Consider the following 22467-nt stretch of genomic DNA (forward strand, 5'->3'; position numbering starts at 1 on the left):
ATTTTTCTCATGCTGTCTTTGATGGGAATATTTAACTTCTAAAATAGGGTTGAATATACTTTTACATAGCATTCTGTATCTAGTAGTAGACATATGATACAGGATTGGTAAATGTGATAATTTCTACCATCCCAAAGTTTATTCTCTGATGCAGAAAAGCAAATAAAAAACTCCAAACCATAAATTTAAGACGTATAATAAAGACATAATTAGGATTTCTAATATTACTATACAGTCCTGAGCTCCACACTTGTATTCTCAGTACCTAACACTGCTTAGTTAGATAATAATATCTGTTCAATGAGCAAAAAGTAAAAATACACATAAAACACTGTGGAAAGTGAGTATTCATTGAGAAAAGAAGAAACGAAGAGAGACTGAGATGATCATGTGTAATCAGAGACATCGCCTCTCTAATTGCTAAATCCCCAGTCCATAGGAGAGTATCTGGCTCAGTAGGTATTCAAATACTCATGAATCAATGGATAATTTGAATAATGATGACCAATTAGCTGACAAAGCTCTATGAAGGATAGAGGTATTTAAGAACTCTTATTTGTTTTGATGAAATACAAAGAGACGGTCCTTGGACTATGTAGCACCTAGACTACATGCGAAAATCACTTGAAGAATGAATGTGTTTGGAAAAGCATTAGAAAAGTGTATTTAAGGAGGGTGAAGAATGTTCAGCTCCTAATTGGTAGAAGCATAAAAGAGTCTGTAATTTAGAAAATAAGTGTCTTGAATATGTTGTCAGTATAATTGGGCCATTCATGAATCTATATGTACCAGCCTGTGCACTAGATGCTAAAGATGAATAAGACTTCACTGTTCTCAACGAGTTGGCAGTCTTGTGAGGCAGAAACGTGACAATATAAATGAATCCAATAAGAATCCAATAGACAGTGTTGAATGTAAAAGGGTTACCTAACCAAGAGAACTGGTGGGTTAGGGAAAGCTTTCCAGAGGGAAAGAAAAGTGAGATAAAGACTGAAGGAAAAGTTGGAGTTAGGCAGGGGAAAGATTGGAAGAACTGTGAAAGAGAAACTTGCACATTGAAAGGCATGGAAGAAGTTCAGTGTGATTACATTTCAAATGGACTGGAAAGCAAGAGAAGGTAGAGGTGGAAGGAGAAAGTAGGCAGAAAATGATTTAAAATAAGACTAGAGAGGTATGTAACCAGGAGCAAGACTACAAAGGACTTGTTCATCTTTGGAAGACACTTTAATTTCATTCTAAGAATAATGGGGAGCAATTAAATAATTGTAAGAAAAGCCGTGATATGATTAGAGTAGAATCAACATTTAGAAAGCTGTAACTACAAAATGTAGAATAGATTGGAGGGGCAACACAGAGCACTGAATACCATTGGAGGTGCTTTTAAAGATCTAAGCAAGAAATAATACGGGCCTGTGTATGGGTAGTAATAATGGGAGAGAAAATAAGAAGAAACAGAATTGAGATGTTAAAGAAGAGAGATGTTAAGTGAAATTGGCAGGAACACACTATAGAAAACACTGGCAAAGAGAGGAAAGGTGATGCTGCAAAGTGGTTAGGATCAAACACAGAGGGGCAGCACCAAAAATGGGCAATATAGAGAAATTTCTGTTGACTGATGAGATCACAGAGGTTTTGTCAATAAGCAGAGGTGGGGGCAGTTAGTGATAAAAATACTGTGCGTGGGTCTTCCCTTTTGAGTCTGCAGGTTGAAGTCATATGCTCTGTGAAGTCAAGGAGAGAAAGAATTCCTTTTGATCCACAAGTTTATATCCCATTGAGCAAAAGCTACTGACCAGCAGTCCAGAGGCTATGTGAATTGTCAACTCTGACATCTCATTGCACATCTACAAGCATAAACTTATCCGAATTCTGTCTTCAGCTCACTTATGTAGAAAGCATTTGCAAGATACAGCAAGAGACTGTATTCAGAGTGCTGGGTGTGTGTGTTTCTGAGCTTGGTGGCCAGAAGGAAAGAAAGGAAACAGAAAATCAAAGAAAAGTTGCAAAACTGATGTTTAAAAAACTCAGTTCTGGTATAAATATTTTTGTCTAGGCTTCATTCCATCTGAACTACTCAGGAAATCTGAGGACTAAATATTAAGGCTACAGTAATACTTTCTACAAATCTAAAAAACCCCTAAATTTCCTTGATTGTCTCATATATACCAGGAGGAGCTAGCTGACTATTTTGTTCTTGCTTTGCATTATTAGGCTTTAGTTTTCTAATGAGGTTTCCCTTTTTTCTCACAGCTTTAGTCCACTAGATGGGCAAACATATCAACATTTGAGATAATCATTACACATCCAAAAAGTCATGTGCCTTCCGTGGCTGGCTTGTCCACATCAGCACCACTTTGAGCCGAGTTTGATCTTTCTTTCCTCTTTCTTTCTTCCTTTTCTTTGTCTCTTTCTCTTTATCTCTCTCTCTCCTTCCTTCCTTCCCTCCTTCCCTCCCTCCCTCCCTCCCTCCTTCCTTCCTTCCTTCCCTCCTTCCTTCCTTTTCTTTCTTTTCTTTCTTTCTTAAGGTGGAGTTTCCCTCTCATCACCCAGGCTGGAGTACAATGGCACAATCTTAGCTCACTGCAACCTCTGCTACCCATGTTCAAGTGATTCTCTTGTCTCAGCCCTCAAGTAGTTGGAATTACAGGGAACTGCCACCACACCTGGTTAATTTTTGTATTTTTAGTAGGGACGGGGTTTCACCATGTTAGCCAGGCTGTTCTCAAACTCCTGACCTCAGGTGATCCACCCTCCTCGGCCTCCCAAAGTGCTGGGATTACAGCGCGAGCCACCACTCCTGGCCTGATCTTGTTTCTTTTAGATACCACTCTTGTTTGCTGAGTGCATTTTTTTCCATATTCTACCTTTTATTTCTTTTTCAGTAATGTATTTACTTTTCCTTATTTATCTCTGCAGTGGTTTGGTTGTACTGCTATTGTGACCTGTGCATATATACTACCTACCACAGGATGGATCTACTAGCAAATAGTGTCCCACCTCTCTTTCAAAAGAATCATGTAAATTCAGATCCCAACAAGAGAAGACCCACTGATAATAGTGATGTTGTTCTGCTTTAGCTGCATATTTTCCTAGGTAAACCCTGGCCTCCAGGACATCCAGGATATGAGCCAGATAAGGGCTAACAACAAACTATTGTTCACCTAATATCCCTCTGTACTTTACCACGTGCTGAATATCTCAGAGCTTCCATATAAAACCCCAGAGAGATTTATTAAAGAGAAACTTGTTGCCCAGGCTGTATTCAACATCTGGAATGATTTCTTTACATCATACTACAATCTCCCTTGGTGACATTTTTTTTTTTTTTTCTGAGATAGGGTCTCACTCTGTTGCCAAGGCTGGAGTGCAGTGGCACAATCATTGCTCACTGTAGCCTAGACCTCCTGGGCTCAGGTGGTCCTCCCACCTAAGCCTCCCGAGTAGCTGGAACTACAGGCACATGCCACCATGCCCAGCTAATCTTTGTATAATTTGTAGAGGCAGGGTTTCACCATGTTGCCCAGACTGGTCTCAACCTCCTGCACTTAAACCATCCACCTGCCTTGGCCTCCCAAAGTGCTGGGATTACAGGTGTGAGCCACTGCTCCTGGCTGTCCGTTGCTGACTTGATCATCCCTGCTAATCCTTCAAGACTCAAGTGTAATCTTCTCTTTCAAATTTTACCTGACCAGCTTCTGACTCTTTTTTTGCACAGAATCGGATTTATCTTCCTCAATTCACAGAGCAGCTCATAGATACAATTAGTTCACTATTCATAGAGATAGACCAAGTTAAGGCTATATATGTTCTGTCATATAATATCATCAAATATATACATAAAGAGATATATACACATTTATTAAATTGCTTAAGTCAGTTCACTGTGTAGATTGTTATTTTCTTGAGATGAAAGGCTAGGTCTTATGATTTTTGTGTTCTGACTGCCTAGTAGTACACTAGTAGGTAGTATTGGTAGGTAGATACTACATAAATTTTTAAGAAAATTAAACCACTTGCTATTTTATGAAGAATATTATTTCATGCTTCCATTATCCAACATAGCAACCCAAACTAGAAAATTCAGCCACTGTTATTTTCTAATAATACATTTCACCACACCATTGTGAAAAACATTTGGTGACTCACATCTCAAACTGTGAAATAGCTGATATTGTGCTATTTTAAAGTGATAATTTTGTATTTTATTTGTGATTTCACATGTTAGGGCTAAAGACCAATTTAGGCTAATATATCTGAAGAGTGAATAGACATTAGTACATCCATTCATTAAGGTATGATTTGCCATTTTATTATGATGAATAATCACTTTTCATTTAAGAAAGATCTTGACTTTTCCTGCAAACTGTTATCTTGTGAAACTGCTGAGGATAGGCCTGGCTAGGAAAGCAAAATGTGTACATGTTACTTATACATGTGCCACTCTAATTTAAAAACAGCATATCTCAATATCTCAATCACCAACAGTAAGAAAATTTTTAAAAACATACAAACAAAAACTGCCAAGATCTTCATTCAAAGTCATTTTAATTGCTTATATAAATACAGACATAATTATAACCCTACAAAGTATGCTAATAATTAATTCACTATTTATTGGCATTAAATAAGGTTAAGGCTGTATGTTTTTATACACACATATACAGACATACGTATACATCATCAAGCATATATATATGCGAGTATATGTACATAAATGACTGGGCTGATTTATTCAGAGTATGCACTATAACTGTGTTCAGTTTTAAAAGATAAATCTACTATACTAAATACTAGATGCAATAAAACCCCCATGTAATACAAAATACTAGATGCAGTAAAACTCCCCTGCTCAGCATTCTTTGCACTCTGTTATGACTCAATGGATATATGTGTGTTTTACCTGTGCAGTAAGCACATCTTTACACTGTCTAGTGAAAACTACTCTTGCCTTCAGGGAATGCTCCTCTGGAATCCACCTATGTTTCAAGTGGAAGCTGCCAAATTCCCTAGGTTTCTGGACTCAAGTGTTAGCATATAATCCAGATATGGCCAATCACTGTATCCTACCCCTCTGATCACAGTGATTAGTCCAGAGAGGTCATGAAACCTAAACCAAGTTAATCAGTCTTTCCGAACTTGTAGTCATAAAATAATTGATTGCCCAAAGTGGATTTTTTGAAAGTGAAAGAGAATGTCATTCATAGCTATGCTGGAACAAGAAGTTTGCAGACAGTGCCTTGGACAATAAACTAATGCTAATAGTAACCCTCTTCTGAGACTTTTCTACATGGCATTTGCTTGAAAGTTTCCTTTTCTTTATAGTTAAAACTACATAACTGTGAATGTAAGCTCAATAATAAACAATGTATTTCTATTTCCATAAAAATCACTGTGAATGTATTAAGATATTCATCTTAAGGGTTTGCTTTTGCATCTCTTGTTTACTGAACACTTAAATATATACTACTGATGGTAGATTAATTTGGGAGATATTTGTGAACTTTTAAAGAACATTCTTAAAAAGAAAAAAAATCCCTTGGTAGAAATTTAACAAATCTACAACTTGAAGAGCCTACATTAACTAAATCCAAACTAATAAAATGTAGCTAAACATCTAATTGAAATAATTCTGTGTGCTCTCAAAAATTTATGGGTTGAAATACATATGGGTTTATTATTTTACATATTTTCTTAAGATTTATGCAAGATTTATGCAATCATGTCTCATACATGATTGATTAACCACATTAAAAGTTGCAAAATGTAGATTTGGCATAGAATCTTTTTTTTTTTTTAAACAAAAAAAGGACAGAGTCTCATTCTGTTGCCCAGGTTAGAGTGCAGGGGGGTGATCATAGCTCCTGCAGCCTCAAATTCCTGGGATCAAGCAATCCTCCAACCTTAGCCTTCTGAGCATCAGGGACTACAGGTGTGTACTACTACATTACCATGGTTACTTTTGTAATTTTTTTTTTTTTTTTTTTTTTTACCTAGAGACAGAGTCTCCCTATATTGCCCAGGCTGGTCTCAAACTCCTTACCTCAAGCGATCCTCCAGCCTTGACCTCCCAAAGTCAGCTTAGAATTTTTTATATGTTAAAACAGGAGATTAAAGGGGGAAGTATTTTTCCCCTAAAGTTTTAATTCATAAAGAAATCAGAAAATAAAAAAAAATCATGGTAAAAATTCACCATTTGAAATGTTACCATGTATTTTTAGATGCCAAAAATGGGTACAAATAGTCTATGTGATCCATGATTATATTGATTGCAAATCTTAGATTCAGTTGTAAATACAAAATCAAGTTTAAGGATCTATTTATTACGATCTAATAGAGAAAGTTAGAATTCTCTCTGTTTTTAATGCTTCAGAAAATATTACTTTTCCCCTGCTTTGGAAGGGTTTCTCATAAAGTAAAAATATGCCAGTTAGTACCAGACTGGCTTAAATAGATAGTTATAGTAAACTATAAGGCACTTCCTAGTTCCTTGCAAAGTGCCTTACATAGAATATATGCACAGAAGACATTCAAGAAATTAACAGATTAATGATGGATGGTGAATAGATGAATGTGGTGGGTAGATGAATGGACAGATGGGTGAATAAATGTAAATAAGTCATAAAGTCAAAGGAAGACATCCTGTCATTATTATTACAATGATAATGATGACAATAAAACTCTCTACAGATATACTATCTCACAAAGAAATACTATAATTTAATAAAACAGATGGCTTTTCCTCCTTGATAGCCAACCTCAGACAGATCACATGATTCTAAGGTGACAAAATTTTTTTTTTTGTGGTAAATATCAAAAGCTACACTCAGAATTGACAGGAGAAATATGGCTCATATTTTTTTCCTAGAAATTTTCTTTCTCTTTTCTTCTGTATAGATATTCAAACATGTGACCAATTCTGTTTCTCTTCCTCTAAATGTCTCATTTTCTAGTCTCTGAGGTCAATGTAATAATGCACCTCAGGACTTGAGATATGTTAACATTGCACAAAACCAGGATTTATTGAAAAGGGGCAACTCAATGGGAAATTGGAATAAAAAGAGCCCAAAATCATTGGATTCAGAGGCTAAGAGTTTATTCATATTGGGCTATCTATAAGTTTTAGGTAGTACGTAAGTAATATATTTGCTTCCTAGATATAGGCAGCTTGAAAAGATTCAAAAGAACAGGCATAGATGCATGGCACTGACCGCAATACTTCTGTGAGTAGGAGGCTGGAGTAATTTACCACTCTGAACAACAGGGCTGTCTGGGTTGCAGTTTGGGGGTGTCTCATTTCCTATTATGTTACACTATCAAAATTGCAGGAATTACACATGCTATGCCATTACCTTCTAGACAGACAAGCTGCTAAATTATTTCTATGAGGAACATGAGCTACTTACTTATCTTCCTTGATAAGAACAGAAGACAGGTGGAGAGCGTCTGGGAGACAGACAGTGTGAGAAACTTCTTTGTCTGGGTTGCAAATGCCACTCTGAGATGTTCTGTCTGACTGACACACTGCTAGTAACAGTCACACTGGCAATATGAAATGCTTCCAATATGATAAATAGTTAAAGAGGAGATGTTGCATCTTGACTTTAAATGAACAACAAGAAAAAAACATGCAAAACTCCAAGCAAATGAGCAGTGTTGTGATCAACAGAAGCACTAAGTTATAAAATAAGAAAAAGGAAAGAAAAATAAGAAAGAGGAGAAAAGTTTTTAATGAGTCTCATGAATATTGAGATCTATAAGGCTCATTAGAGGTGCTATTGATTAATTATTTTTTGCAGATGCTGATATGGAATCCACAGATTTTGAAACCTGCCCATGATCATGCAGTTAGTTAATAACAGAGAAGTAGAATCACCTTTCTGATCTGTTGGGAGGGAGATATGTGTGAACCATAGTGGGAAGAAAGAGAAGTAACTACTTGAACGTGGAAAAACTAGAAACAGATAAGATTTTAGTTTCTCACTGGTGTATAAGCCTAGAAAATTATCTGGACTCTCAGCAAGAACTTTATAAAATTTCTAGTTGTTTCCTATATTCACTTTTCTGCAAATTCGAATGATATAATTTTTGCATAGCAGTTACATTTCTATCTTTTTTAATATTCTCTTTTAGCTCTGGTAAAAATCTGGACGTGTACATCTGCCAAAAAAATTAAAGGTCAACAAACAACATGGTATCTGAAATTCCTTTCTATTTTGAAGACTCACTTATTCGAGACTTGGGGAACTCTGAGGATGTACTGCATGAAGCAGTACAGGCCACAACCACCAATGCTGAATAAATTAGCATACAAAGAGAATTATCCAAACACCCAACTCTTTCTATGTCTTGGAAATCATACCATAGATATAGGTTAAAGTTTATACTACCCAGTATAGCTGGGAATCAATAAGCAGCGTTAAAGCTTTATCATCAAAGAGTTTAAATTTTCAGAGGCATGGCTCTCTTTCAGGAGGCATGATATAATTATGAATCATTTCTTGGTGATTTCCCTTTTGGTTATCCTCTCTGAGCCTCTTTTTTTACTCTGCTGTCTTACATTTGCTTCCTGCCTTTTTTATTTTTAATTGATATTTAAATCAAATACTTCCACTTAAACCTCACAATTTTTCTTTGCATCTTCTTCTCATCCTTTGATTAGGAATTGAGTAGAAAATGCTTGCTATTGCAATAGAGAGAAAAAATGGCAAATTTGGAACAGCACTTCTATTTCTTTTTGAAAGCTTATCTCCTCCTGTTCTCCATGCACACAGCACCCCCATAATAACAAGTAAAAACTAAAATAAATGGTCACTTTTGACAGAACTAAGGTAGAACAAAATAAAGAGAGTAACAGGGAGACTGAGAGAAAAAAATAGCAAATAGGGCAGTAGAAAATGTAAGTATAAAGAAAAGGAAGATGAGGCCTAGAAAGAGGTAAAAAGAGAAAGTGCAAAGGAAGAAATTATGGCAAGAAGAGAATGGAAAATAAAAAAGACAAGTGATGGCTCTTTTTAGTAATTCTTAAGCCACCTGTCTTTGATTCTCAAAGCATCTGCTGCAAGAGTATGAAGAAACTTTAACTTTCTGCCTTCACTAATTGAATTTTTTTAATTTAAATTTCAAGTTCTTTAAGAAGACTGATAAAAAAAAAATAGCCAAGCATATCTGCCTGTGAAGGGAACACACAGTACATTTTCATCAGTTCATAATCCATTTATGTATCCTTCTCTCTGTTCATCTTCCATCTACTTGTCTATACCCTATAATATATATACAGGTGTCTTTCCAAACATGCATCCACCAAACACCTATGTGAAGCAGATACAGAGAGAAGCCTAAAAGACTATTTTGAATAAAGCAGAAACAGTTATGTTATTAGAGGCAAAATGTGAAGGTAATTAAATAAAAGTCAAATTTAAATGACCTTTAGTTGATTCTCAATACTGATTATCGCGAATCTTAAATATAGATTCTCAATAGTAGTAAGGTTTTAAGGAACCCCTATGCCATTCCCCCCTATACCCACCAGTAAGGATACAGCAAGATTCTATTCTTCATCTTCAGGCCTTTGCAAGGAATGCTTATGTTAGGAAAAAGGTCTAAGTATAGCCCGAGAATGTGCATAAAAGCGAATGGTGACTTATGGAAGCAACCTTGGGGTTGTTCAATCTTAAGAAATTGTTGGTTATTGTTCATGTAGCAATCTTCATGACTATGGTACATGATTTGCATGCCTGATTTACCTTGTCATGGAAAATGATGAATTTGCATGTTAAAATTTGTAAGCTGAGCATGACAGGAACAATCTAGAGGCCAGTGTCTACTAAACCCAGCTTCCCAGGTGGCCACTGACGGTATTTATTCTTAACTCCAGACCCAACTATCATTCACCAAGTGGACCAATTCTTGTGACAAGTGACAAGCCATAAGCTCCTACAAACAGAGTCAGGCTCTAACAAGTTTCATCCTATTTTATATAGTATTAAAATATACTATTATAGAACCATGATGAATAAGAAGGTACATCAGAGCCTAATGTAAACTTATTAAGGAGTAGGCTTGAGGTAATCATCACACAAACTTCTTATCATAATACTTCCAATAAAATAAATAGGGACAAAACATGGACTCTGAGAAACATGTTCTTGGAGGAGATTGTAAAGAAAGATGCATCAAATACCATTAATGTTTTCCATCTTTACACATATCTATGTCATTTAAATTTTATGTAATGATTATATATTGCCTACAATTGGAAAATGTGATTTATATAAAAGCTACAGTTATAGTGAATGTTACTGTAAGTAAATAAATGGATAGATGAGACATTCATCAATGCTATGTGTTTGTTCTAAAAGTGCAGAAAGAATGTTTATTTTCATTCTTTGGAGAAATTAACTAAAATCAAAAATTTATTTGAAATTGACAAATCTACAGTGTGGAACTTCTGAAAATAAAATCTGAATGAAGAAGAATATTTAGCATTCTTATACTTTTGGCATTTTATTTTAGAAAGAAGCAGTGGGTATTAAATTGAGTTTTCCTGCCTAGCAACTTAATCACACCTGAATGACTGGTACAATCTTTCAATTTACATTCAACACATTGAAAAACATCCAGTCTTAACTATGGGCAGAGTAAAAATAGGCATGTAATCCTCATAGCCACCGTGCATGATAGATACTATTTTCCTCCATTTAACAGGCTCGGAGAAGCAAGAGAGATTGCACAATATCTCAGAGCTAGTTAATGGCTGAGTCTATCTAACTCCAAAGTCAATGCTTTTCTGTCACACCAAGAGAATAATAACTACATAAAAACATAAGAACTGGAAGTTTGAAAATGAGTTGGCTTACTGATTGTCAGATACACAACGACTATAAAGCATAAACCCTTCTTTGCTTTAGTTGTACATATGGTCTTTCTCACAAGGAATTCCTCATTAAGTATGAGGTCCAGTGCCTACCCATGCGGACTGCAGTCAGGAGATATATATTCTTTTCGTTGCTGTTGAGTCATTGTGCAGAAACAGAAAAAGTGATTTGCACTTTTTCTACATTGGTTTCCCCATCTGAGCACCAGAGATCATATTGGCTCCTAGTTGCCTGGGAGGGGTGTTGGGAGTGCTAAAAAGTGTCTATCATGTGTAAAGCTCTCCAGATTTCTTGAATGAGAGAGGGTTATCATTGACATTGTTATGAGACACAGTAAAAGTTTAACCACCAGCTGTTTGTTTAAGCATTTTCCCTCTGCATCCATCAGGGATGATGTAAGTCTGGTGTGGGCAAAGTGTAGTTTCCAGCCCAAATTTGGCACAGAGATGCTTTAGGATGACTTCAGTCATCTTCCTCTTTACTGCTGAGGGACATCTCAAGGAGATGAAACATGTCTTTTTGTAAGGTCTTTTTCTGATCAGTACTGCCAAGCTGCTTTGCATGATGGGATCTGTAGTTTTCACTCATCCCATTTCCCTTTTAAAGATGAAAATAAAGGTAACCTGCTCCAATTTATACCTATAAGAAATTGCACTCATGACCTGAGGAAGTCAGAACAACTGGTAGAATCTGCCCCCTGCAATCCGTCCTTTAAAAATAGCACTAATGGCGACTGGAAGGGTGAGCCATAGATCCATTGTAATGCTGATGACATTGGCTAGCTCTGAGGCACTTCTCCTGCTATCATTTAATTACTCCATATTAACGTATAAATACAAGGAGACACAACCGAATATGAGGTAAGTAGAGAAAGAGCTGTGCTTATTTAGTTAATAATTACTAGAAATATTAAACAGTGGGACATTAACCACTTGCCCTTTTAAATGGTAATAAATAGCAGACATACGTCTAATTAAGGAGCTGTAAATGCTTTGGAGGAGCTGAATGGAAGAAGAAAGATGCTTATTTACGGAGGCATGCTGAAGGAAAAAGAGAATTATTGGCACGTTTAGAGCCAGCTCTCCCACTAGGTGTCTGCTCAGATTCCTAACTCTGCCTCCTCTGCCACGACATTTCTCACTGAGGCTAGTGCCACAGGGAAGAGGACTCACAGGATTCCCTTAAGTGTTTTGTTCGTTTGTTTCAAGAACAGTCCTTTAGTTTACCTCAGGTGAATCTCACTTTCCCATCCTTTCTGAGTTTTCATTATGAGGATACAATTTTCATCACATTAAGATAATTTCTGCTGTTTTTCGTAAATCTCTATATAGCACCTCAATCACGACTCTAAGTGATAAGATTCTTGGCACTCTTCATAGACAGTTATACCGAATAGGAGGGACAGAATTTTTTTTATAAGACTCCTGATTCTTGACCTCACTAAATAGAGGCTTAAATATTGAAATGACAAGGGGAGCTCAGAAAAGGGATTTTTGAACAAAACCTCCAGTGTCATGTTATTCTAATGGACTCTGGTGAAGCTGAAGGACACTACACAGCAGAAGGATTAACATTAGAGGAAGCTCCATCACCTGCTAGAATCCACCTCTAAAAGCAACTGCTAGTTTTAAACATCTTTTGTAGGATTACCTAATTAGCCATTTTTTTTTTTAAACTGGGAACAAACTTCCTTTGCTTTCTTCTATTTCTAGCTTCTATTTTAAAACACCTCCTTAACTTCTTTTCTTATGAAAACTTTTCATAGCAAAATTCAGGTCACAGAAATAATACATGGTCAGACAAGTACATAATGGTTGTCCTTTGGTTCATCCATGAAACTCTATGATGCTTCCTAGAATTCTTTTCCTAGAGATCCAACCCCATAGCCACATCAGGTCTCTCCTCTTCATTCCTTGCCCATCAAGCTCAGTAACTTGCCAGGAGAGATGGAATTTTTTAGCTGTCCTTTCTCTGGTCTAACTTGTACCTCCAAAGCATAAGCAGAAAATGTTACATAATGGCTTTTTCACTTTTTCATAGGGTCTTCTTTTTTGCAAACGGAGGGGTCACCGTCTCCTATAGCAGCTCTATTTCTCCAGGCCATAGGTGGCTGGCTATAATCTTATTGCTGTGGTTTGAATGTTCCCTGCAAAACTTGTGTTGAAATTTAATCGTAACAGTATTAAGAGGTGGGACACTCACCATCACTGGCAATCAGAGGAATGCAAATTCAAACCACAATGAGATATCATCTCACACCAGTTAGAATGGCAATCATTAAAAAGTCAGGAAACAACAGGCGCTGGAGAGGATGTGGAGAAATAAGAACACTTTTACACTGTTGGTGGGACTGTAAACTAGTTCAACCATTGTGGAAGTCAGTGTGGCGATGCCTCAGGGATCTAGAACTAGAAATACCATTTGACCCAGCCATCCCATTACTGGGTATATACCCAAAGGACTATAAATCATGCTGCTATAAAGACACATGCACACGTATGTTTAGTGCGGCACTATCCACAATAGCAAAGACTTGGAACCAACCCAAATGTCCAACAATGATAGACTGGATTAAGAAAATGTGGCACATATACACCATGGAATACTATGCAGCCATAAAAAATGATGAGTTCATGTCCTTTGTAGGGACATGGATGAAATTGGAAATCATCATTCTCAGTAAACTATCACAAGGACAAAAAACCAAACACCGCATATTCTCACTCATAGGTGGAAATTGAACAATGAGAACACACAGACACAGGAAGGGGAACAGCTCACTCTGGGGACTGTTGTGGGGTGGGGGGAGGGGGGAGGGATAGCATTAGAAGATACAGCTAATGCTAAATGACGAGTTAATGGGTGCAGCACACCAGCATGGCACATGTATACATATGTAACTAACCTGCACATTGTGCACATGTACCCTAAAACTTAAAGTATAATAATAATAAAAGAAGAAAAAAAAAAAGAGGTGGGACCTTTAGGAGGTGATTAGGTCATGAGGGCTCTGACTTCATGAAAGGATTAATGCTGTTATTGCCAGAGAGGGTTAATTATTGAGGGAGTGGGATCCTGAAAAAAGGATAAGTTTGACCCCCATTTCTCTGTCTTGTATGCTTACTTCTGCCTTTTGCCATGGAACAACCACTCACCAGATGCTGGTGCCATGCTCTTGCATTTCTCAGCCTCAAGAACAGTGAGCAAAACAAACTGTTCTTATTAAATACCTGTGGTAGTCCATTATATCAAGAGAAAGAGGACTAAGGCAGTTATATTGCTGATACCATTATTACCACTAATTCTGTTTCCCTGAAACTATTTCTCCTCAGGGACTTCAATGGACACAGGTGGAAACTGTAATTATTCATACATGATTATTCTACCCAATAGCCAGAATGAACATGGACATGTATGAAATGAACAGAAAGGCAAAGCAATAGATTAGATTAAGTTAAAAAGATCTGTTCTCTAGAAAGCATCACAGAGGATTCTGTTGGTTCTCTCTGTCTGGAACTCCTGAAAAACATGCAGTCTCACTATGCAGGTTCCCACATCAAAGGCATTATAAAAACATGCTTTACTCATGATTCTTTCTACATCTCTGATCACTCACTTGAACTCTCTTCCCCCTCTATAAGAAATGTTTTGAGAAATCAAGGACCTAGGTCAATGAAAATAGGTTTTTAATGAGAAAATAAGCCATCTACCAAGCAAGAATTAAACAAGTACTGACAGCAAGTTCGTAGTTTAGAAGCATCTTCATAAATCATGAATTACATTGCATTTGAGCTTGGGTCGAAGAAAGCTGTCACATCAACAGTCTAAAGAAATACTAATCCCCAAATTCTTTTAAAATGGGAGATTTTATTGTTTAATGTTATTATTTAACATCGTTATGGTTTGGTGACTTTCTGAACCTTTCAAAAAAATGAGATAAACCTAAACATCAAAAAGAAAATTGAGAGTCCTTTACTTCCTGAGAATAAATCTGAGATGGCAGCATCAGTATAGTATTGGAAAGAAAGCAGACATTTACTCTTTGAAGTTAATTATTTTTTTCCATTTACCAGGCAGAAAACAATAAAGACACTAAATACTCACTAAATCACTGCTGTAGCCAGATGCTGTTCACCATCAGCATTTGGCTACCACAGTGATTCTCAAAATGTGGTTTCTTAGACCAGCCACGACTTCACCTTGGAACTTGTTAGATATATAAATGATTGGGTTCCACCTAGCAATCCATTTTTAACACATCTTCCAGGTGATTCTGACGTAAAGTTTGATAATCAATGGCTTATAATGATATCAGCAACCCTATGATTATACCATTAAAACCACAAATTTCTTGTAAAGAAAATTATAAATGACTTCAAACTAATCATGCTTTAAGCATACTTTTCATGACATTATATACATATATCATATTTCTGTATTTCATTAAAATAAATTAGGTTATTCAAAATAATAAGCTACTTGGAAATCCTGAAAACTACCTAAATGCCTAATAAAATAACATTAAAAACCAAATAACACTTTCTCATTTATTAAGGACCTATTTTATGTTAAGCACTGTCCTAGTCTTTGCAGATATTCTATATAATCCTTAAAATATTTATACAAGATGCTCAAAGGCTCTCCCCGTATGTTTATGTGCCTTCTACTTGCTTGCCACAAGGGGTGGAAAGGTTTAATTTGACTGTTCATAGATACTCACTTAACCCAATGATTCAGTCACCATGAGCAAAGGTACTATACTTTAAATTGAATCAGCACCAAAGTCCTGTATTTTCTCATCCACTGGTTCCTATGCACATGCAGCAGGCGGAGAAAGGCCACTCTGCATCAAAGGGTATGGGTACAAATTATCCACAGAAAAAGTCTCAGATACCAATTGTAGTTCAGGGCTTCCTGTATACAGTAAACAAAGAGAAAAATTCAAGAGAAAGAACATCCAGTGACAGAAGCAAAAGTCTTCCTAGCATATTGGTGGTTCTGGTAAGGACAAGAAAGGACAAGAAAGTTGAAAACAGTTACCTGGTAGTCTCACAGAAAATTACAAAAAACAAACAAACAAAAAAAAAAAAAACAGGAAACTGCTTTTTGCAATCAGTCCTTTTTGTCCCTTTACCCTAATGCATGTCTCTAATCGTTAATCAATTCTAAGAAGGTGGAAAAGGAAGGAGGCAGGAAAGGCGGCTGGATGAAAATATCCAATTGAAGGAATGGACATGATTTGTTTTAAACAGCACTTCCTGCATCTTTAAGCAGGCTGTTGTACACTGTCAGATCATTATGCCAACTTTCATTTTGGGGAATTTATATTTTTGGAGGGTAAATTTTATACCTCATCTGGGGATCATTATCACTGCAAAAATGGCCGAAGTCTTCACTACAGGAGAAAAAAAGCCAGCAGACTCTTTTTCTTTCCCTAAAATACCCCCTACTCCTTCAGTAACAGGTTTCTCAAAATTCTCTACCCTGCAGCACAGTGGATTTCAATAACACATCCATCCTCTGTATTTTACAGCACAATTCCTTCTGCATATCACAGTCCTACCCTGCCCAGCCGGTGTCTTCCAGTTCATTTGTTCATTCATTCATCTGTTCATTTATTTATTCTTCATCAGACATATTTTGAAAACATAGGTCTGACCTCAACAATCTTACATCTCACTGAGTTGAAGCAGACAGAGCAATCGTCCAACGTTTGGTTCTTCTCTTCTCAGTGGAAATTATATTTCAGCTAAAACACATCTAACTCACACAAAAGCCTGACTAGACTCTTTAGTGCATCTTGAGGAACTGGAGGAAAATGGAGCCTGAGAGAAATCAAACTGTGTTTGTTGAATACTTTTTCTATTTGTCTCATGGAATATCAGTGAGTTCTGTGATTTCTACTCTGTGATCTGTGACTTTTTGCATATGCACTGCCATTTAATTCCCACAGTAATTGTAAATAATAGTGACATAGTGACCAAGTAGTCATGATTGCCCATTTTTTACCCTCTGCTTTGTAGTGACCAAATTTTACTAAGGTTTCTCTCTTTCCTACAGGCCCTTCACTCTGCTTGCTCCCAAGCCTGAGCAAGCAATAAAAAAGTGGAGCATGCTCCCTTAGTTTCTCCAGGCAAGTGGCTGACCACAGCATGGTAACTCCCTATCAGACCTCATTGGCCATCTCCCCTTGCTTGTCCAGTTTTTCTTCCAAAGATTTTGCTTACCTCTGCTTGCCCCTCCTTCACACTAAACACGAAAAAAAAAATCTGCTTAATTTGAAGATGCTTTCAGATTTGTGAGATCAGAGCATTCTCCCCATTGCAATAGTCTTTCTAACTAAAGGCTCTCCCTATCTTAGTCCAAATTTGTTTTTATTTTACAATAGTTATTATTATAACCATTTTACAGAGGAAGAAATGAGGCTCACAGAGATGGCTTGAGCTCATATGACATAAAAAATGACAGAACAGTGATTCACAGATTTGTCAAAAAAATGGTTGCCGGACAAGGTAAAGGTAAGTATTTCAGGCTTCACAACATTGCTGAGGGAGGGCTATAGATACAAAGACCTATAGGCCTAAATGACAAATTTTGGAGGACAGAGTTAAATCTGCTCTGATACAGATTCATTGGCCACTGGGCTGAGAACAAGAAATACATTCCTTGATGCTTTTCAACATGCATAACAAAATGATCTAGAGGAGGGAGATTGTTCTCTTTGGTACAGTGGCAGGAAGAATTACCCAGATCATCTTGGTTTTCTCGTTTCATTTTGGAGAGAGCTTGGCCTCCCTCAAGTTAGGTGTATAGATGATTATGGGAAACTGGCATGATGCAGTCATTTGAAACTTCCCACAGGTAAAGTATAAACTCAAAAGCACAATAAACAATAATAGTGTTTTACCCTTCATGCTGGATTGTAATGCTGCTGATATTGAATTAACATAGGCCCTTGCAGAGAATGCAAATGAAAGATTCTGGAATACATCAACAAGGCTTTGGGCATACAAGGGGTGAGAAGCTGCCAAGGGGAAGGCCAGCAGTGTAGTTAGGGATCGGGGTGAAAGAAGCTGGGCCAGTGAAAATGTACTCCATAAATTGTATACATTTTAAAATGAAATGTTTATTCCAACTCAAACATTTTCCTTAAAGTGATGACATTCACAAAGGCTTCACTGTATATTCTTGCAATTCTAACATAGAAATAATACATAAATTCAAAGAAGCAGAGTTACAATTCACATGGATTTTATTTCCATAGATGAAAACTTTATTCTGCAAAACTGAGGTAGTATGGGAAATGGTTCCAGGCCATTTGCCTTCAGTCAGCATTATTGAAATAAATAATACAACAAGCACTAATTGAGCACTTCTGTGTGCCAGCTAAGCCACACTTAATTGCTCTCTCTCCAAGACATGTGTTGCCTCTCCGTGGTGGACACCTACACATGTTTTGTACCAGAACTGGAAAAGGAGTAAGGCATTTTTACTCACAGTTGCAGTGACATGTAAATGTTAAATACAGAATCTTAAGGGAGCACCATGATTAGAGTTGGAATAAACTGAAAACCTAGATCATCAGTTTAAGATACTACATTTGGGAGGAGAATGGGTTATAGAAGCAAAATGGGGATAAAAAGAACAACGGAGTTAGAAAGTGATTGAAAGTGTCAAGCTGAGTGGTGAATATGCTGCAGTTGTCAAGGCTGGAATACAGGTGACAAACTACCTCAAAACACCACATTCTTTCATGCTTACTTTTGGAATGCTCCTTTCCTTGCCTTTTGGTGACCACCTGACCATCCTTCAAGGCCAGGACAAACCTAATGTCTTATATGAACCTATGAACCCTTCCCTGGTATCTTTCTGCTCCCGTACACATGGCTTATCACATTGCTGTTTTGTGATTTATCACCTCCTGGGTCCCTTGCTGAGTTAAAGGCACGTGCAGCATAAGGGCAGAGACTTCTTCTTCTTCTTCTTTTTTAAAACCTCGTTGTGTCCTCAACATTTAGCAAGTGTCTTAATAATTACTAATACATATTAAACAGAATAAAAGACGAGAGAAGGAAGTTAGAAGGGTAAGTGAAGAGACAGAAAGGAAGGAAAACACAGGAGGGGTCAAAGAGAGGTGAAAGGAAGGCAGGGAGGAAAAGTGAAAGACTAAAGGAATCTCTTTTTTCTTCCCCTACTTAAATTTGGATGCAGTTTATAATTTATTTGCTCTTTTCAAGATTGTATTTGTTCAAATCTCCCACATTTTTCTCCATCAAAAAATGTGCATACCTCAATACTTAAAGTTCAAGAGCAAATGGTGTGTATGTGTATCAACCAAAAATTCAGAGAAAAGACATCTTTATTCTGAGCACCATAAATTAAGCCCAAAATCTGGCCTTACTACAGTGGATTTCAAAGCAGAGGTAGCTGGGTTTTCAGTTCCTCCTCCTCAAAAGGAAGGGATTCCATTGCACATTTAACAGGGTTGTTTCTCTGGGTCAGTCCCAGCCACGTGGCAACCCATTTGGGATGCAGCCAAGGGGCCATGCTATCCATGCTGGAGGATGGCTAAACCAGAGTGAGAGAAGAGATTAATCAATCCAAGACAACATCTGTCAGGATATTGAGTTTGGCTCTTGTTTTCAGCTGCCTGCACTTCAGGGGCTGTGTAATATTTAATTTGATTATCTCTCACCTGCAAAGAGTAGGTTTCTTCCTTTGCTTAAAAAATCACTGGTACTAGCTGAAGAGGAATCGACCTGCTGGAGAAAGTGCTGACAAGAAAACACAAATCAGAAATACGACAAGGGGGATGAAAAAGGGAGAGAAAGAGAGTTTGGCGTACATCTTGGCCATTTTTTAAAAAACCAGCTGGCTTGGTTTCCTATTCTTTTAATAATAGGAGTCTTTTTGTTTCACTTGTCAGTCCTGATTATAATAAATAAATGATGACAAGAGGACAGTATAACACTTTTGTGTATCTTTGAGGCTCCATCAGTAAAAAAATATTTTGCTGTGTCTCTAAGTATCAGTGCCTAGGTCCTGTAGGTCTTACGGAGTTTCTGCTGCAGGAGTCACAGAAAAGGCCTGCACCCTTTTACACTGCAGAGAAAACGTTTACATTCTAGAGAGATAGAAGTTTGAGACTAATTACAGTGGCTTTAATAACCTAAACTCCCTTGAGTTATCAAAGATGCAATCTTAAAAAGTTGTGCCATTTTTAGAATATTTGTTTTGTAAATATGTGTTTATTCTGTCTCTTTCCCTCTCACTGGTATCTGGAGTTTTTAGTTGGTCACTTTCCTGTATAGCCACAGTTGAGCCAATGTATTTTTATGCCATTTATGTTTATTTTAAAGTACAAATCTTTCTTCCACTATACCGCAAACCTTCCTCATCCAATCTTTAGCACTGATCTCACTCGTGAAACTTACTTATCTCAGTTGGCCAGCAAAAATGGTCTATTAGATATTTCAATGTCATCTCAAACTCAGCATGTGTAAAAACCCAATTTGTCATCTTTCCCACACCAAAAATGCTCCCCTTGCTTAATTCCCTATTATTTGCAAGCTTGACATTTCAATGACATCTTCACTCACACTTGTCACGTTAAGCCAACCAGCTACAAATTCTTGTTGATCATTTCTTCATTATATTTCTCATGTTTTTTTTAAATTTATTTTCAATGCCACACTTACTATTCTAGCTTATCCCTTCATGTCATGAAATACATACTACTTCAGGAAGCTTCTGGATGATCCCCTGCTGCCAGCCATTCCTCACCTTTAAACTATGCCATGGGACACAATTATATCAATGTGCATTAACAAATTACTTTCCTTTGCCCAGTAAAATTAAAATTAAATTCAGAAAGCTGAACTTGGTATTCCAGGTGGCTGAAAACTAATTCTTGTCTACATTTTCATGTAGATAGATAGATAAATAGATAGATAGATATCTTAATTTTCTCTGCAACCTTCATATTTACCAGGTAAAGAGATTCACTATTTGCTAAAACCGCTTGAGCTCCCCCAGGTTTACCCCTTTGCTCATGGTCACATTCATACTATGCTTCACCCATACCAATTCACTACTAGTCCCCTGAACTCTCCATAAACCTGTATGTATCTGTGCTTTTGCATGTGCTATTTCCTCTCCCCAACATATCTGTTCTTATTCCTTTTAACCATCATAGGCAAACTGTTACTTGAGCATTAAAGACACCATATTGATGTCACCTTTGTAGAAGTGCTACCCTGTGTCTCCTATTCTGGGTAGGCAATTCATAAATATTCTCCAAAATCACCCTACGCTTCCTGCCACTATGGCATTATACCTGGTGATGACTGAATGGATAAATGAAACGATACTGCCTGGAGTTCCCTACTTTTCTATCCCCTACCATATCACTACACAATTAATCTCATCATCCTTAAAGAAGTTTCATTTGCCACATATTTTTGAAGCCTTCTTTGACAATTCCAGTTAAAAGTGACATCCTTTTTTAATCCCTTGAATGTGTACTCAAGAAATCATTTACCGATTTCATTTGGAAGTTATAGAATAGATAATCCCCTGTGTTTCTAGAGGCTTGAGAATAGGTAATTGAGATTTTAAATAATACTGGTTTCAGAATTGTTTAAATTTCTCTTTTTAGAAAATGAGTGCTCTGAGGTCTAGACAGTGGGGAGCTAGAAGCCAGGAGAGGAGAAAAGTAGGGCAGAGTGGGTCAAGATTCAGCGTACAAAGATAAGGAAGATCTAAAAGACACTTATTTGGGGTAAAGCAGTAATCTTTTTTTAAAATCCAAAACAGGTATCAATAGGCACAAGGCAGACTAATAATGGAAACCCAAGTCTGTAAATTCACAGGGAAAAGATAAGAAACCTCAAAGCAAAATGAACCAACTTGGGCCAGAAAAGATAGGATAAGTTGCTCATTGTCCAACATAGAGATGAGATGTGTATAACTCTGAGTATTCATCTACTTGTATTAGCCATTTAAAAAAATAGAGGAAAGTATTTTAGACATACAGCCAAACCACCAGTAATATATTTATCATAATACCTTTTACAAAAATAACTCTCACATCAGTTTCTCTTGACTTAGAAATTCTGTTTTGTTCCTATAACATCTAAGTGACACTGTACCTATTCTTGTTGAATGCTAAGGCAGATATATCATTTCCTTCCTGAAAACTGAGAGCAGAAAAAGGGTTTATAGCTATCTGTGCCTAGTACAGACCTATTTTTTCTTTTTCTCTTTTTCTTTTCTTTTTTTTTTTTTCCAAGAGAAAGTCTTGCTCTGTCACCCAGACCAGAGTGCAGTGGCACGATCTCAGCTCACTGCTACCTCCGCCTCCTGGGTTCAAGTGATTCTTCTGCCTCAGCCTCCCAAGTAGCTGGGACTACAGGCACCTGTCACCATGCCTGGCTAATTTTTGAATTTTTATTAGAGACGGGGTTTCACCATGTTGGCCAAGCTAGTCTTGAACTCCTGACCTCAGGCAATCTGCCTGCCTTTGCCTCCCAAAGTGCTGGGATTACAGGCCTGAGCCATTGCGCCCAGCCCAAACCCATTTTTTCACAGTAGA

At 37.1% G+C, this 22467-nt stretch overlaps 1 protein-coding gene across 2 annotated transcripts in view; it reads right to left on the minus strand.

The window, feature by feature from the left end:
- Positions 1–22467, minus strand: part of LSAMP (limbic system associated membrane protein) — a 636464-nt gene that overhangs the window by 589164 nt on the left and 24833 nt on the right. The window lies entirely within an intron of this gene.

This window comes from Gorilla gorilla, chromosome 2 (genome assembly GCF_029281585.2).
Source record: "Gorilla gorilla gorilla isolate KB3781 chromosome 2, NHGRI_mGorGor1-v2.1_pri, whole genome shotgun sequence".
In the NCBI taxonomy this organism is placed as follows: domain Eukaryota; kingdom Metazoa; phylum Chordata; class Mammalia; order Primates; family Hominidae; genus Gorilla; species Gorilla gorilla.